The 18,582-nt window shown below is 43.5% G+C and overlaps 1 protein-coding gene across 11 annotated transcripts in view; it reads right to left on the bottom strand.

Annotated features, from left to right (window-relative positions):
- The window catches only part of Ppp6r2 (protein phosphatase 6 regulatory subunit 2), a 79,685-nt gene that overhangs the window by 47,419 nt on the left and 13,684 nt on the right, over window positions 1-18,582 (bottom strand). For 7 of the 11 annotated variants that reach the window (XM_090328949.1, XM_090328948.1, XM_090328958.1 and 4 more), the window contains 2 exons: window positions 13,873-14,000; window positions 4,612-4,693 (listed from right to left, as the gene is read on the bottom strand). The gene's annotated coding sequence lies outside the window, so the exon portion shown is untranslated. Of the gene's footprint in view, window positions 1-4,611; window positions 4,694-7,585; window positions 7,773-13,872; window positions 14,001-18,582 lie in introns of those variants that run through there. The other 4 variants (XM_090328952.1, XM_090328950.1, XM_090328951.1 and 1 more) reach the window with 4 other exon arrangements.

The raw sequence follows: 18,582 nt of genomic DNA, 5'->3' as shown, positions 1-18,582 counted from the left end.
TGGAGAGTTTGGCCTAGTAGTAGAGTGCTTGCCTAGCATGCACAAAGACCCGGTTCGATTCCTCAGTACCACATACATAGAAAAAGCCAGAAGTGGTGTTGAGGCTCAAGTGGTAGAGCTCTAGCCTTGAGAAAGTCCAAGGACAGTGCTCAGGCCCTGAGCTCAAGCCCAGGACTGGCAAAAAAAAAAAAATGAGTAACAGGTATTGAATACGATTAAAGTACATCCTATGTATGTATAAAAATGTTACAAGAAGAAACTACTTATTAGCCAGGAGCTCAGGTCTGTAATTGCAGGTATGCAAGAGGCTGAGATGTGAGGATTGATGTTAAAAGCCAGCCCAGGCAGGAAACTGAGACTCTTTTTCTGCAAATAACCACCCTAAAAACACAGGTGGAGCCAGTGGTAGAGCACCAGCCTTGAGCAAAAGAGCTCAGGGACAGAGCCCCGGCACAAAATAATCAGAATTTCTAGATTAAAGTGGTCTAAGACATGACAATCATATGCAGTTTGACCCTGGACTTAAAAAAGACAAATAAGAATGTAATTGTAACCCTGAGGATCATGGTTCAAAGCCAGGCCAGGCACTAAAGTCTGTGAGACTCAGCCCCAATTAACCACTCAAAACCTGGAAGTGGCACTGTGGCTCAAGTGGTAGAGTGATAGCATTGAATTGAAGAACTCAAGGATAATGCCCAGGACAGCGTTCAAGCTCCATGACCAATAAAAAAAGAAATAACTAACTAAATAAAAGGGCTGGGAGTTTGGCCTAGTGATAGAGTGCTTGCCTAGCATGCATGAAGATCTGGGTTCGATTCCTCAATACCACATACATAGAAAAAAGCTGGAAGTGGTGCTGTGCTCAAGTAGTAGAATGCTAGCCTTGAGGAAAAAGCCCAATGACAGTGCTCAGGTCCTGAGTTCAAGGCCCAGGACTGCCAAAAAAACAAAACTAAACTAAACAAAAAACTGGGAGCGATGGCTTGCAGTGGCCCATATCAGTAATCCCAGTTACTCAGGAGGCGGAGATCTGAGAATCACAGTTCAAAGCCGGCCCGGGCACAAAGGGCACAAAAGAATCTGAGACTCTTATTTCCAATAAACCTCTAAAAAACGGGAAGTGGGTTGGACAGGAGTTTGGCCTAGTGGTAGAGTGCTTGCCTAGCATGCACAAAGACCTGGGTTTGATTCCTTGGTACCATATACATAGAAAAATGCCAGAAGTGGTGCTGAGGCTCAAGTGGTAGAGCTCTAGCCTTGAGAAAGTCCAAGGACAGTGCTCAGGCCCTGAGCTCAAGCCCAGGACTGGCCAAAAAAAAAAAAAAAAAAAAGGGAGGTGGGGCTTGACTCAAGGGTAGGATGGTAGCCTTGTGCTGAACAGCTCGGGGACAGTGCCTAGGCCCAGAGTTAAAGCCCCATGACCCCCCCCCCTAAAAAAAAAAAACAAAAAAAAACGAAGTGGCACTGTGGCTCAAGGGGGAGGGCAGTGACCTTGAGCTGAAGAGCTTAGGGAAAACACCCTGGCCCAGAGTTCAAGCCCCACACCAACCAAAAAGAAAAAAAAAAAAAGACAAACACAAGTATAAAGCCTGTAACTGAGATATTGGAGAAATTAACATACTGGTACACAATAGCTAACAGTATTATGAAATGATGATAACTGTGCTATATTCAAACAAAAATGTTTTCGTTTTTAGGAGATGCATGCTAAAATGTCCTAAAGGCCCAGAACTTTCTGCCATCTAAAGTGTAGGCACTGCAATGTAATGATGTATAATGTAATGATGATGTCTATAGCCAACTATTAGATGTTCAACAACAACAATAAAAGATGTGTGTGTGTGTGTGTGTGTGTGTGTGTGTGTGTGTGTGTGTATGTACATGACCTGGAAGTTTTAAAAAAAGGCTGTAGATTATGTTTTGGGGGGGAGGATGTCCCTCATCTAACAAAACTGAAAAATAATGTTGAACATCGGATTATTATGGTTACAATGAAAACTCTTTGATGCGACCCTATCTTCCACTATAATCTACACATTGTACATCTCCTTAATAAAACCTTTAGGATTTACTGCCTTAGTTATGAAATCCATTTGTTCTGTCACCTATTCATAAATATTTTGTTATTTACTCAAAAAGCACAGAAGCACCAACATTTGGTTTTTTTTGTTTGTTTGTTTTGGAGAGGGGGTTCATTCTTGTTGAGATCTGTATGTACATGTAAAAATAATTTTAAAAAATGTTAGCTGGTAGTGTAGCCTCATGGTAGAGGGCTTGCCTAGCATGCATGAAGCCCCAGGTTTGATTCCTTGGTATACATACACAGAAAAAGCCAGAAGTGGTGCTGTGGCTCAAGTGGCAAAGTGCTAGCCTTGAGCAAAAAAAGTGTTCAAGCACAGTGCCCATCCCCATCCACTATAACCTTTTTCTTTCTTTCTTTCTTTCTTGCTTGCTTGCTTTTTTTTTTTGGTAGTCATGGGGCTTGATCCAAGTGCTTGAGCACTGTCCTTGGGCTTTCTCAAGGCTAGGGCTTTGCTACTTGAGCCACAGCGCCACTTCTGGTGTTTTCTGTACATGTGGTACCAAGGAATTGAACCCAGGTCTTGGTGAATGCCAGGCAAGCACCCTATCACTGGGCCAAACTCCAAGCCCCCACAAAAATCTTTTAGTTACAGCTATCTTAATCACACAAAATCTTTTTGCAAGTTCTTCTTTTATATACTTCTTAAGATCTACTCATTAGGGAGATTTAGAACTGTACAGACTGATAAGGAGAGAGAGCCGCCCAGTGGAGGATATTCCCTTATCTTCCTGGGTATCCTGGAGAAAATGAAGACAGCCCACGGAGCCTGCACCTCCTCTTCTTCCAAAAGACCTTGAGGAAGGAGAGATTGCCCCATAGAGTCCATCTACCCTCCTCTGGGAAAGTAGAGATAACAGCCCTGAGAAAGCAAAGACCTTGTTGACTCTGGAGCAGACCTGGGAAGGGGACAGGCCCTTCCTTGGAGTGAGGGGACACGTGACACAACCAGATGACAGCACAGCTGAGACATGCTGAAAGGACTATAAAAGGGGGACTTCACAAGCCTATAACAGAGCTATTAGTTTCTGGGTCTCGTTTCTGGTTCTCTTACACTGAAAAATCTCTACCATCCCCCCCTCCTCCTGTTCCCTGATCCCCTCCTTACCTGGAAAACAGATAGATAAGACCTCATATGGCATAAGGCAGCCCTCCTGGTTAGGAGTCCAGGTTGGGGGCTTATGACAACCGACCAATAGCTTAGAGGCTTTTCCTCAGTTTCTCCTAGCATCTTACTCTTACTTTCGAATAAACTCTGCCTTTCGATTCCACGTTTCCTGACCCTAATTCTCTATCTGGTGGTACTCCTCTTCAAAAGAGTCTATTATTTCCACTCTCAACCAGTTTGGTTTGGCTCCTAAGTTGAGTTCAAGCCCCATGACTCACAAAAAAAAAAAAGTAACAGGGTGCTAGTAACTTATATCAGTAATTCTTGCTACTCAGGAGACTGAGATCTGAGAATTGCAGTTCAAAGCCAACAAAGGCAGGAAAGTCTGTAAGACTTTTTTTTGGGGGGGGTCAGTTGTGGGGCTTACACTCAAGGCCTGGGAGCTGTCCAGTGCCCAGCTGTGAGACTCTTTAATTGGAGAATTGACCACTAGAAAACTGGAAGTGGCACTGTGGCTCAAAGTGGTAAGAGCACTATCCTTGAGTGAAAAAGTTCAGCAACAGTGCCCAGGTCCTGAGTTCAAGCTCCACAACTGACCAATATATAAATAAAATTTAAAAATAGCTGAAGAGGCAAGGGCAGTGGCTCATGCCTATAATCCTAGCTACTCAGGAGGCTGAGATCTGAGGATCTCGGTTCAAAGTCAGCCTGGGCACTAAAGTCTGGGAGACTCATCTCCAATTAACCACTAGGAAACTGGAAACGGCACTGTGGCTCAAGGGGTAGGGTGGTAGCCTTGAGCTGAAGAGCTCAGGGATAGCACCCAGGCCCAGAGTTCAAAACCCCATGACTGACCCCCCCCCAAAAAAAATTAAAGTACAATCTTTTTTTTTTTGTGGGACTTGAACTCAGAGCTTAGGCACTCTCCCTGACCTTAGTTGTCCAAGGCTAGTCTGTACCACTTAGAGCTACAGTTCCACTTCTAGTTTTCAGATAGTTAATTGGAAATAAGGGTCCCATGGACTTTTCTGCATTGGCTGGCATCAAACCTCAATCCTCAGATCTCAGACTCCTGAGTAGCTAGGATTAGAGAGGTGAGCCATCAGTGCCTGAGCCTGGCTTACTACCTTTCCCCCTCCCCCACCCCACCCTTACCATTTAAACCATAGCTCTAACTTTTGGCTTTTTTTTTTAGTAGTTAAGTAGAAATAAGAGTCTTTTCTGCCCAGACTTGCTTTGAATCCATTATCTCAAGTATCAGCAACCAAAGTTACTAAGATTAGAGGTGTGGCTCTACTAGAGCCTGGCTCAATCTTAATACTGGACAAACTAAATTTAAGGCAAAGGAAAAACAATGAAGCAATGACCACACAGGTAAGAAAGACCACGAAAGAAGATCTAATCATCATAAATGTGTATGTACCTTAGAAGATTCCACGAGGTCTATAAAACAGCAATGGATAGAAATCCATAAATAAAAACTGCCTTGGCTCTGGGCATTGATCCTAGAGAAACAAAAGTAAGTTCATACACTAATCTGAATGTTCACAGTAAGTTTATTTAATTAAATTAATCAATTATTAATTAATTTTGCTGGTCCTGGGACTTGAATTCAGGGCCTGGGCAATGTCCCTGAGCTGCTTTTGCTCAAGGTGAGCACTCTATCACTTGAGTCACAGCACCAGGACTTCCAGCATGCTAGGCAAACACTCTATCAGTAATTCACACTCCCAGCCCCAGGGTTTATTGAGTTACAGGCGTGAAAAACTGGAATTGGATGGGCACAGCTGCTCACACCTGTAACCCTAGTTACTCAGGAGGGTGAGATCTGAGGATGGAATTTCAAAGTCAGCCCTGGCACTAAAGACTGTGAGACTCTTATCTCCAATTAACTACTAAAAAACTGGAAGTAGTGCTGTGGCTCCAGGCGTAGGGAAGTAGCCTTGAGCTTAAGAGCTCAGGACAGCGCCAAGACCCAGAGTTCAAGCCCCACTACTGACCAAAAACAAAAGAAAACAAAACAAAACTAATTGTTCCAGATGTTCCTCAACATGCAAATGGTTAGACAAAGCTATATACTAAGAAAAATTCCCGGTAGTACAACTATTCTGGCTTAGTGGTACAGTGCTTATCTAGCATGCATGAAGTCCTGGGTTTGATTCCTTAGTACTACAGAAAAAGCCAGAAGTGGTGCTGTGGCTCAAGTGATAGAGCACTAGCCTTGAACACAGATAGGCTCAGAGACAAAGTGCAGGCCCTGAGTTCAAGCCCCAGAACCTGCATAAATAACAACTGCATGAGTATATAGGGACTAATCATGGAGCTAAAAGTTACATATTATATGCTTCCATTTATAACATTTTTCTTCTTCCCTTTCCTTTCCTTTTTGGCAGCGAGGGGAGGAAAAGTCTTACTATATTGCCCTGGCAGGTCTTGAATGCTTGTGCTCAAACTTCTGGTCTTAGTCTTCAAAGTAGGAAAGACTCAGTTGTGTACAACTGTGCCCACATCATTTATATGTTGAAATCGTAACAAAAATGAAGGACTAATGGTGGTGGTGACTGGGGACAAGGAAGACATTGGTGGTAGAGGGAAGTGAGCATGGCTATAAAAGGTCAAGAAGGGTTGTACTGCCTTCGGAACCGTTCAGTATTTTGACAAATTATATAGCACTGAGCACACAAGAGACCAAAGATTGAATGAGCTAGGGAGGTCTGCATAAAGTTGGCAGATGGAATCAGTATGAATTCTTAGTAGTGGAAGTGGTGCTGTGGCTCAAGTGGTAAAGTGCTACCTTGAGCACAAAGAGGCTCAGGGACAGCGCCCAGGCTCTGAGTTCAAGGCCTACAATCGACATCAGGGGGGAAAAAGCATTGTCTTACAGAATGTTATCTCCAAAAATAATAAAATCTAAGGACAGTTTATTTATTTTTTTTTTTTGCCAGTGCTGTGCCTTGAACTCAGGGCCTGGGCCCTGTCCTTGGGCTTTCTCAAGGCTAGAGCTCTACCACTTGAGCTACAGCACCACTTCCGGCTTTGTTCTATGTATGTGGTACCGAGGAATCGAACCCAGGTCTTTGTGCATGCTAGGCAAGCACTCTACCACTATGCTAAACTCCTTGCCCGACAGTTTACTTTTTAAATTTTGTATGTGGACTAGCAAGCTATGCCTAAAGTTCACATGGAAATATAAGAAAGCTAGAATAGATGAAACATCCTTGAAGGCTGGGTGTCAATGGCTCATGCCTATAATCCTAGCTACTCAGGAAGCAAAGATCTGAGGATCGCAGTTCAAAGCCAGCCTGGGCACTAAAGTCCATCAAAGTCTGTGAAACTCTTATCTCCAATTAACCCCCAGAAACTCAGACATAGTGCCGTAGCTCAAGTGGCAGAGTGATAGTCTTGAGCTGGAGAGCGCAGGGACAGTGCCCAGGCCCAGAGTTCAAGCCCCACGACTGACCAAAAAAAAAAAAAAAAACTTGAAAAGAAGAGTAAAACTAGAGGACCCACATTCACATTTCCTCATATCAAAAATTAATATAAACCAGGCATGGTGCTCATGCCTATAATTCTAGCTACTTAGGAGGCTGAGATCTAAAATGGAGGTTCAAAGCCATCCCTAGGCACTAAAGAACCTGAGACTCTTATCTCCAATTAATCACTAGAAAACAGAAAGTGGAGCTGTGGCTCAAGGGGTAGGGTGGTAGCCTTGAGCCAAGAGCTCAAGGACAACACCCAGGCCCAGGGGCAGGGTGGTAGCCTTGAGCTGAAGAGCTCAGGGACAGTGCCCAAGCCCAGAGTTCAAGCTCCATGATGAAAGAAAGAAAGAGAGAGAGAGAGAGAGAGAGAGAGAGAGAGAGAGAGAGAGAGAGAGAAAGGAAAGAAAAAACTTAATATAAGCTGGGCACGTTGGCTCATGCCTGTAATCCTAGCTACTCAGGAGGCTGAGATCTGAGGATGGCAGTTCAAAGCCAGCCTGAGCACTGAAGACCAAGAGAGACTCTTACCTTCATTTAATCACTAGAAAATCAGAAGTGGGCCAGTGGCTCAAGGGATGGGGCAGTAGCCTTGAGCTGAAGAGCTCAAAGATGGTGCCCAGGCACAGAGTTTAAACCCCAGGACCAAAACAAAACAAAGAAACAATACAAAGCTAATCATTAACACAGTGTGCTACCACACAAACACCAATCGTGGAGGACTGAGAGTCAAGGGGAAAAAAAACACATCAATGATGAAGTGATTGCTTACAGGCCTAGGACTGTTCAGTGGGGAAGTAGTCTTTTCTACAGATTGTGCTGGGCAACACAACAGGAGGGTCTTCCCATTCTGACAACTGCCCTTCAAGATTCCCTCAGAACCATCAAGCATAGTACAGTCAACATACTTTATACTCTTACCTAGCAGCCAAATAAACATAAACTTCTTTATTTCGCTTTTCAAAATAGCAGAACTATCAGACAGAAAATAGATTTCAGACAGAAATATTGTTCATGTCATCTGATAGTTCCAAGAAAGAGTCCTTTAAACATAACATTCTCACTGTTGCTAAGAGAATTAGAATCTAAACATATTATCTATCTAGAAACTGTTGGGTTTTTTATTTTTTTTTTATTTTCTTGACTCTATTTTCTCCTTTAGTGAAAATGATATTTGAACTCTGAGCATGCGCTTACTAGGCCTGTGCTTTACTATGCACGCTATACCCTCAGTGTCCCTCCTTTTCTTCCTTTTTTTTGTTGTTGTTTGTTGTAGGGCTTGAACTCAGGGCTTGGGCTCTATCTCAGAGTGATTTTGATTTTACTCAAGGCTAGCACTCTGTCACTTAGACCCACAGCAACACTTACAGTTTGCTAGTGGTTAATTGGAGATGAGGCTCTCACAGACTATCCTGCCTGGGCTGGCTTTGAACTGCAATCCTCAGATCACAGCCTCCTGTCCTTGAGCCTTTTCAAGGCTAGTGGTCTGTCACCTGAGCCACCATTCCCCTTCCGGCTTTTTGTATGTATGTAGTACCCAGGAACCAAACCCAGGTCTCATGTATGCTAGGCAAGCATTCTACCACTAGGCCAAACTCCCGGCCCTAATTCTTTTTTTCTTTTTTCTTTTTTTGCCAGACCTGGGCTTGAGCTCAGGGCCTGAGCACTGTCCTTGGACTTTCTCAAGGCTAGAGCTCTACCACTTGAGCTTCAGCACCACTTCCAGCTTTTTTCTATGTATGTGGTACCAAGGAAACCTGGATCTTCATGGATGCTAGGCAAGCACCCTACCACTAGGCCAAACTCCCGGCCCCTCGGACCCACTCTTTTACTTCTTCTTCTTCTTTTTTTTAAATTGTAATTAGTAAAAGGGTTACATGATATTTGCCAGATAGAAGGTGCACTAATTCACATACATTGATACCCTTTCACATGTCTTGGTACCCATTACCCTCCCCCCCACCCCCACACCCCCACTCTTTTACTTCTATATTAATATTCCCTTCTGATTTTCTATGCAACTGGTGGCATATAATTTCAAGGTATGGCTATGGGCTTTTGTTCCTAAATCTATGGGTTTGTGTCTTACTAGTTTTAGTTTAGTTTACTTTTTGTGATACTGGTAAGAACCTAGGACCTTGCATATGCTAGCCAACCACCCTACCACTAAGCTACATCCTCATCAGCCTTTGTTTTATCAGGTTTTTTTTGGGGGGTGGGGAGGGAGCAGACCTGGGACTTAACTCAGGGACTAGAAAATGTCCCTGACATTTTGTGCTCAAAGCTAGCACTCTATCACTTGAACCACAGCTCTATCTCTGTTTTTTTTAGTGCATAACTGGAAAGTCTCATGGACTTTCCCAGGCTGGTTTCCAATCATAATTATCAGATTTCAGCTTCCTGAGTCTTTAGGATTTCAGGTGTGAGCCACCAGCACCTGGCTGTCTTATTAGTGGGGTTTTTTTTTGTCTGTTTTTTGTTCTGTCATTGGACTTGAACTCTGGGCCTGGGAGCTGTCACTGAGCTCTTCAGCTATCTTGAGCCATAGCACCACTTCCAGTTTTCTGGTGACTCATTGGAGATAGGAGTCTCAAGGACTTTTGTGCCCAGGCTGGCTTTGAACCCTGATCCTCATATCTCAGCCTACTGAGTAGCTAGGATTACAGGCGTGAGCCCACTGGTGCCTGGTTGTCTTATTAGTTTCTAAAAAGCTTAAAACTATTTTATCTTTTTATACACTAATTAAAAATAAAATAAAATTTTAAAAAATTACAGGGGCTGGGAATGTGGCTTAGTGGTAAAGGGCTTGCCTAGCATAATGAAGCCCTGATTCCTCAGTACCACATACACAGAAAAAGCTGGAAGTGGTGTTATACCTCAAGTGGTAGAATGTTAGCCTTGAGCAAAAGAAGCTCAGGGCCAGTGCCCAGGTCCTGAGTTAAAGCCCCACAACTAGGGGAAAAAAAGTATTATATTCCTATCAAGTGGGAGGACCTGAGTACCCCAATATTACCATTAAAAGAAAATAAGGGCAGAGTGCAGTGGCTCATGCCAGGAATAGCTACTCAGGAGGCTGAGATCTGAGGATCAGGTTCAAAGCCAGCCCAGGCATTAAAGGCTGTGAGACTCTTATCTCCAATTAATCACTAGAAAACCAGAAGTGACAATGTGGCTCAAGTGGTAGGGCAGCAACCTTTAGCTGAAGAGCTCAGGGACAAGACCCAGGCCCAGAGTTCAACTCCCACAACTAACCCAAAAAAAAAAAAAAAGAAAGAAAGAAAGAAAAGAAGGGGTTGGAGGAAGGAAAGTGGGAGAAAAACATGGGAAGGAGTAATAAAATTCAAGAAGTAATGTACTCACTACCGGATAAATGTAACTGTAATCCCTCTGTACCTCACTCCAACAATAAAATAATAATTATAATAATAAACAGAAAAGAAAAAGCTCAAGGCATTAGTATATACCTGTCATTCAAACATAGACTGGTGGTCCGTGCTGGCCTGGGGAAAAAGTGAAACCCAAGTAGAAAAATAAGTAGAAAAAGGGATGGGGTATGGTTCAAGAGAAAAAGTATTTGTCTAGCCGGGTGCTGGTGGCTCATACCTGTAATCTTAGCTACTCAGGAAGCTGAGATTATGAGGATTGCATTTCAAAGCCAGCCTGGGCAGAAAAGTCTCCAATTAACCACCAAAAAGCCAGAAGTAGAGCTATGGCACAAAATGGTAGACTGCTAGCCTTGATCAAGAGTTCAGGGAAAGCACCTAGGCACGAAGTTCAAGCCCAAGTTCAACCAATCCAAAAAAAACAAAAAACAAAAGTATCTGCTGTAGCAAGTATAAGGCACTGAGTACAAACCTGGATACTGCCTCAAACAAAAACAAAACAAAACAAAAAACCATAGTATTTGACTGTAAACTCAAGAGTATAAATTTGTTAGAAGAAAATTTGTTTCCTTCAGGAATGAGCAAAAGAGAGATGTCATAAGACTCTTGTGATTTTTTTTTTCTCCAGTTCTGAGGCTTGAACTTAGGGTCTGGGCACTATCCCTCAGCTTCTTTTGCTCAAGGCTAACACTCTATCACTTGAGCTGTAACACTACTTCAGGCTTTTCCTGTTTATGTTGTACTAAGGAATCAAACCCAGGGCTTCAAGCATGGTAGGCAAGCACTCTACCATTAAGCTACCATCCCAGCCCTCACTAGGTCTTGGTTTCTCTTTTGCTCTTTAGAATATAATTGTTTTGCCAGTCATATGGTACAAAAAGGCTCAAGGAAAATACCCAAGTCCTGAGTTCAAAGCTGGGCTGATTTTGAACCATGATCCTCAGAACTCAGCCTCCTGAGCAGCAGAATTACAGGAGTGAGCTAAGTGGGGGTTGGTAGCTCACACCTGTAATCCTAACTACTCAGGAGGCTGAGATTTGAGGATTCATGGTTCAAAGCCAGCCTGGGCACTGAAGTCCCCGAGACTCTTATCTCCAATTAACCACCAGAAAACCAGAAGTGGTGCTGTGGCTCAAGGGGCAGGATGGTAGCCTTAAGTAGAAGAGCTCAGGGACAATACCTAGGCCCCAGAGTTCAAGTTCCACCACCAATAACAACAACAAAAAAAGAGAGTAAAACAAGAGGGCCGGGAGCTTAGCCTAAGTGGTAGAGTACTTGCTTAACATGCATGAAGCCCTGGGTTCAATTCCTCAGTACCACATATATAGAAAAAGCTAGAAGTTGTCCTGTGGCTCAAGTGGTAGAGCAGTAGTCTTGAGTAAGCCTAAGGATAGTGCTCAGGCCACGAGTTCAAGCCCCAGAACTGGCAAAAGAAAAAAAAAAAGTGAGCCAACCTGCAGGAGGATCTGAACATCACATTTTGAAATCAGCCCTGGCTAGAAAGTCTGTGGAACTCTCATCTCCAATTAACCACTCAAAAATTGTCAGTAGATGGGGCCGGGAGTTTGGCCTAGTGGTTAAAGTGCTTGCCTAGCATGCATGAAGACCCGGGTTCGATTCCTCGATACCACATATAGAAAAAAGCCAGAAGTGGTGCTGAGGCTCAAGTGGTAGAGCTCTAGCCTTGAGAAAGTCCAAAGACAGTGGTTCAGGCCCTGAGCCAAAGCCCAGGACTGGCAAAAAAAAAAAATTGTCAGTAGCACTATAGCTCAAGTGGTGGAGTGCTAGCCTTAAGCCTTAAGGCTCAAGGACAGTTCCCTAGCCCTGAGTTCAAGACAAACAACCAACACAAAAGTAAGTAAGAGCCAAGTGAGGTGGCTCACACCTGTAATCCTAACTACTCAGGAGACTGAGATCTAAAGATCACGGTTCAAAGCCAGCCTGGGCACTTAAGAACCTGAGACTCTTATCTCCAATTATGCACTAGAAAAGGGGAAGTGGTGCTATGACTCAAAGGGTAGGGTGGTAGCCTTGAGCTGAAGAGCTCAGGGACAGTGCCCAGGACCAGAGTTCAGGCCCCATGACCAATCAAAAAACAAAACCAAACAACCAAAGAAATTATATTTACTGGGCCAGGAGCATGGCCTAGTGGTAGAGTGCTTGCCTAGCATGCAACAAAGCCCTGGGTTCGATTCCTCAGTACCACAGATACAGAAAAAGCCTGAAATGGTGCTGTGGCTCAAGTGGTAGAGTACCAGCCTTGAGAAAGGTCAAGGACAGGGGCCAGGAGGTTGGCCTTAGTGGTAGAGTGCTTGCTTAGCATGCACGAAGACCTAGGTTCCATTCCTTGGTACCACATACATACAGAAAAGTTGGTGCTTTGAGGGAAAACCCAAGGACAGTGCTCAGGCCCTGAGTTCAGTCACTAAGACTGTCCAAAAAAAAAAGAAAGAAAGAAAGGTCAAGGACAGTGCTCAGACCCTGAGTTCAAGAGTTCAAGCCCCAGGACTGGCAAAAAAAAGGGGGGGGAGTAAATTATATTTATTATATTTATCTAGCATCTAAGTAGATTAAAAAGGGAGAGCCCTCTAAGAGCATCTAATACTGCTGAAAGCAGCCCTTCCCTCTTTACTCTACATGTGATTGTATAGGCCTTATCTAAAGTATTTCTGGCAAGTGAAATAGAACACATATTTTACTAAATAGTCATGATTGCCTTTCTTTTTATAGAAATTAGGCTCAGGTTTGGAGACACTATGTTACTTGCCCAGTCAACACAGCATCTAATAACAGTCACAAGAGGATCAAAAAAAGCAGCTAAGCTGAGTGCAGGTGGTTCATGCCTATAATACTAGTTACTTAGAAGGCTGAGATCTGAGGATCATGGTTCAAAATCAGCTCAGGCAGGAAATTCAATGAAACTTTTATCTACAATTAAGCTCCAAAAAATACCAAAAGTGGAGCTGTATGCATCTAGTGGTAGAGAGCAAGGCTTAGGAAAAATAGCTCAGGGGGCCAGGAGTGTGGCCTAGTGGTAGAATGCCTGCCTAGCATTCACAAAGGCCTGTGTTGGATTCCTTGGTGCCATATACACTGAAAAAGCCGGAACTGGTGGTGTGGCTCAAGTGGTAGAGCGCCAGCCTTGAGAAAGCCCAAGGACAAGGGCCAGGAGAGTGGCCTAGTGGTAGAGTGCTTGCCTAGCATGTATGAAGCCCTGGGTTCGAGTCCTTGGTACCACATATATAGAAAAAACCTAAAGTGGTACTGTGGCTCAAGTGGCAGTGCAGTATTGAGGAAAGTGCAAGAACAGTGCCCAGGCCCTGTGTTCAAGCCCCAGGACTGGGGAAAAAAAAGCAGTTAATCAGATTTGCTTGCTTGCTAGTGACTCATTCCTGCAATCCTAGCTATTCTGGAGACTGAGATATGAGGATCACAGTTCAAAGCCAACCCAGGCAGGAAGGGCCATGGGACTCTCCAATTAACCACAAGAAAACTGAAAGTGGTGCTGTGGCTCAAAGTGATAGAGTTCTGGGCTGAGAATGTAGATTAGTGGTTGCATGCTTGTCTAGCATGCATGAAGCACCAGGTTTGATTCCACAGTATCACATAAACAGAAAAGTCCAGAAGTAGTGCTATGGCTCAAGTGTTAGAGTGCTGGCCTTGAGCAAAGGAAGCTCAAGGACAATGTCCATGCCCTGACTTCAGGCCCCAGGTTGGAAAAAAAAATTAAAAAATTAAATATTTTACTGTCATCTATTCTTTGTTTTTCTATCTATACAATATATATAATTATTCAAGTCAGAGTCTAATAAAAAGAAAAGTTACCTTTCTTTAGAAACTTGTTATTTAACTCTTGTATTCAGGCAAAATAGAGAAAGATTTTATTTATTTTCTTGGCATATATGCAGTTTTAAGAATATTTTCATCCAGTGGGAGACTTTTAGTCTTGTTACCTGAAAAATAAGAGGAAAAACCCTTAAGTTCTTCCTTTGTACGATTAACAAAATGGTAGATAAAAAGGACAATAAAAACAAAAAACAGTATCATTGTGATCAATTTTGATTGTCAATTTCATTAGATTGCGAAGCACCTAGATTAATAAAGCACAGCTTTTGTGGGGGCCAGTGTAGGTCTTTCAGAGAAAATTAACTAGGATAGGTAAACCTGCCCAGCATATAGCCAACACTATTCTCTAGACTAAGACAACCCCCCTCCCACCCCTCCTCTCCTGTTCCTTCTTCTCCCTTCCTCTCTCTCTTCTAGAACACTACAACGTGAGCTGTTTTTATAAAGTGTGTTATGCCATCCCAATCACAATGAATAGAAACCTCTGAAACTACGCAACAAATAAAAATTTCCTCCCTTAATTTGTTTAGTCATAACCATATAAAAACAGAAAATTGGAACCACAGCCAGACATTGGTGGCTCACATCTGCAATCCTAACTACTCAGGAAGCTGAGATCTGAGGATTGTGGTTCAAAACATCTGGGGCAAACAAATCCAAGAGTCTCTTATCTCCAATTCACAAGGTATGGCTCAACTGGTAATACAGTACCAGCCCTGAGTGAAACAAAACTATATAAGGCCTCAAGTTCAAGCTTCAGTAATGGAAGAAGAAAGAAAGAAAGAAAGAAAGAAAGAAAGAAAGAAAGAAAGAAGGAAGGAAGGAAGGAAGGAAGGAAGGAAGGAAGGAAAGAAAGAAAGAAAGAAAGAAAGAAAGGAAGAAAGAAAGGAAGAAAGAGAGAGAAAAGTTACCATAGATGTGGGACCACTGCTATAACTGCTATACTAATTCTGATCATCTGATGCTTAAGTCTTTGGAATTGATGTGCATTCACAGAAGGAATTTGAAAATACTTTGGGGAAGCTAAAACATCAAATTTATGGTTAAAATTTCATGGAGTGTAGAATATTATTCAATAACCTTTAAATAACATATATATATATATATATATATATATATATATATATATATATATATATTGGGAGGGAGGTTATGGAGCTTGAACTCAAGCTCTTCAGCTCAAGGCTACCACCCTGCATAGCTAGGATTACAGGTGTGAGCCACCAGCTCAGTCTTGTCCATGAGATTATCAGCTTCAAATAAACCAGATGTGGACTTGTGGCTCAAAGGTTAGAGTAGCCTTGGGCATAAAAAGCTCAGGGTCAGTATACAGACCCTGAGTTCAAGCCCCAGGAAAGGTGTAGATTAAAAAAAAAAAAATCCGAGTGTAGTGGCTCATGTCTGTAATCCTATTACTCAAGAGGCTGAGATCTGAGGACCAAGGTTCAAAGCCACCCTGGGCACTAAAGTCCCTGAGACTCCAATTACCCACCAGAAAACTAGAAGTGGTGCCATGGCTCCAGGAGTAGGGTGGCAACCTTGAGCTGAAGAGCTCAGGGATAGTACCTAGGGCTAGAATTCAAGCCCCCCAACCAACAACAAAAAAGGCCCAGCACAGTGACTCATGCCTGTAATCCTAGCTGCTCAGGAGGCTGAGATCTGAGGATCAAGGTTCAAAGCCAGCCGGGGCACTAAAGTCCATGAGATTCTTTTTCCTCCCTGGCCCCAGTCCTGGGAATTGAACTCAGGGCCTGGGCACTGTCCTTGGAAACTTTTTGCTCAAAGTTAATGCTCAGCCACTTGAGCCACAGCACCACTTCTGACTTTTTCTGAGTATGTGGTAGGAAAGAATCAAACCTAGGGCTTCATGCATGCTAGGCGAGCACTGCCACTAGGTTATGCTCCTGGCCCCAAATCCATTAGACTCTTATCTCCAATTAACCACTAGAAAACTAGAGTGGCATCAGGACTCCAGGGGTAGGGCAGGGTAGCCTTGAGCTCAAGGACAACATCCAGGCCCAGAGTTCAAGTCCCATGACAAACAAACAAAAAAGCTGGAAATGGCGTTGTGGCTCAAATAGCAGAGCACTAGCCTTGAGCAAAGTATGTCCAAGCCATGCACAATGGCTCAAGCCTGTAATCCTAGCTACTCAGAAGGCTGAGATCTGAGGATTGGGGCTCAAAGCTAGCCTGGGCACTACAAAGCTGGAAAGACTCTTATCTCCAATTAATCACCAGAAAACCAGAAGTGGTAAGTGGTGCTGTGGCCCCAGGGGTAGGGCAGTAGCCTTGAGATGAAGATCAAGAGCTCAGGGTCAGCGGAGGCCCAGAGTTCAAGTCTTATGACAAAAAAAAAAAAAAAAGAAGTGACTCTGTGACTCAAAGTGGTAAAGCACTAGCCTTTGCAGGCAAAAAAGAACTATATCACAAACCACATAGTAAGACCTTATCTCAAAAAAATAAAAATAAAAATATTGAAGGCCATGATTTTGGCCTAGTGGTAGAATGCTTGACTAGCATGCACCTCGACCTGGGTTCAATTCCTCAATACCACATATAGAGAAAAAGCCAGAAATGGTGCTGTGGCTCAAGTGGTAGAATTCTAGCCTTGAGAAAGCCCAAGGACAGTGCTCAGCAACTGAGTTCAAGCCCAGGACTGGCAAAAAAACTAAAACTCAAGAATATTCAAACATTGAAGAGTAACTACATTACTAATTTTTTTTAATTCCATGAGATGGCATGGGAGAAAACTATAGAAAGTTCCTGGGCCAAGCATGGTAGTTTGGAGACTGAGGAAGGAAGGTGGTGAGTGCTACACCAGACTGGGCTAAGTAAGAAGTCCTGTTCTCCTAAACCAAGATTTACCATACTACAAACATAGTAATCACTCAACGCTAGCATTCAAAAACTAAAGTATTTCCCTGTAGGCATCAATGGCTCAAGTCTAATCCTAGCCACTCATGAGGCTTAGATCAAGTTGAGGTTTTAAGTCAGACAGGGCAAACAAATCGAAGAGGCACTTATCTTCAATTAACTATCAAAATGCTAGAAGCAGTAGTATGATTCAAGTGATAGAGCCCCAGCCTTTAGCAAAAAAAAACAAAAAAAAACCCACTAAGCAAGCTAGAGGCTCACACCTATAATCCTAGCTATTCAGGAGGCTGAGAGCTGAGGATCAAGGTTCAAGGCCAGCTGGGCACAAAAGGACTCGAGACCCTTATCTCCACTTAACCTCTAGAAAAGGGAAGTGGGATTTGGCTCACTGGTAGGATGGTAGCCTTGAGCTGAATTCAGAGCTCAGGGACAAAGCCCAGGCCTAGTTCAAGTTCCATAACCCACCAAAAAAAAAAAAAAAAAAAAAAGTGGGGGAAAGAAAAAGGAGTCAAATACTGACTTTTATCATCTTACTCTCCTATTTGTTTGTTATACTGGTCCTAAGGCTTGAATTCAGGGCTTGGTTGCTGTCTCTGAGCTTCTTTTTTTCTTTTTTTTTTTTTTTTTTTTTTTTTTTTTGCAATCATGATGCTTAAACTCAGGGCTTGGGCACTATTGTTGGACACTTTTTTTTTCTTCTTTTTTTGGTCAGCTGTGGGACTTGAACTCGGCCTGGGCACTGTCCCTGAGCCCTTCAGCTCAAGGCTACTGCCCTACCCCTGGAACCATAGCACCACTTCTCATTTTCTGGTGGTTAATTGGAGATAAGAGTCTCTGGGGGCTGGGAGTTTGGCCTAGTGGTAGAGTGCTTGCCTAGCATGCACTAAGACCAGGGTTTGATTCCTCGGTACCACATACATAGAAAAAAGCCAGAAGTAGTGGTGTGGCTCAAGTGGTAGAGCTCTGGCCTTGAGAACGTCCAAGGGCAGTGCTCAAGCCCTGAGCCTAAGCCCAGGACTGGAAAAAAAAAAGTCTCTGGAGACTCCTGCTAGGCTGACTTTAAACCTTGATCCTCAGATTTCAGTCTCCTAAGTAGCTGGGATTAGTTAGGATTACAGGCTGGAGCTACCAATGCAAGTGGAGAGAAGAGTCTCACAGACTTTCAACCCCAGCTGGCTCAGAGCCAAGATCCTCAGTTCTCAGCCTTCTGAGTTGCTAAGATCACAGGCATGAGCCACACTTTTTGCTCAAGGCTAGAGCTCTGCATTTGAGCCACAGTACCACTTTCAGCTTTCTCTGTGTATGTGATACTGAGGAATCAAATACAGGGCTTTGCACATGTTCATCGAGCACTCCAGCATTAGGCTCAAGTACAGCGCTCTATCAATGACTTGAGCTACAGCACCACTTCTAGCCTTTACGGAGTAGCTTTTTGGAGATAAGAGTCTCAGATTTTCCTGCCCAGACTGGCTTCCAACCTCAATCCTCCCGCAGATCTCAGACTCCTGGGAAGCTACATTATGGGGATGAGCTACTGGTTTTAATCTCATTTTTGTAAAACAGTCAGGGTAGGCCTGGGACTAGCCTTGTGGTAGAGTGCCTGCCTAGCATGCACTAAGCCCTAGGTTTCATTCTTCAGTACCACATACTCAGAAAAAGCTGGAAGTGACACTGTGGCTCAAGTGGTAGAGTGCTAGCCTTGAACATAAAATGCTCAAGGACCATGCCCAGGCTCCCTCCCCCTTCGCCCCCCCCGCCCCCCCCGCCCCCCCCCACAGGACTGGAAAACAAAAACAAAAACAAAACAAAACAGGG

Source organism: Megascapheus bottae, chromosome 2 (genome assembly GCF_031878675.1).
Source record: "Megascapheus bottae isolate mThoBot1 chromosome 2, mThoBot2.hap1, whole genome shotgun sequence".
In the NCBI taxonomy this organism is placed as follows: Eukaryota; Metazoa; Chordata; class Mammalia; order Rodentia; family Geomyidae; genus Megascapheus; species Megascapheus bottae.
Note: the sequence above shows the minus strand (reverse complement) of the source record. Positions and strands in the feature narration are given on the sequence as shown.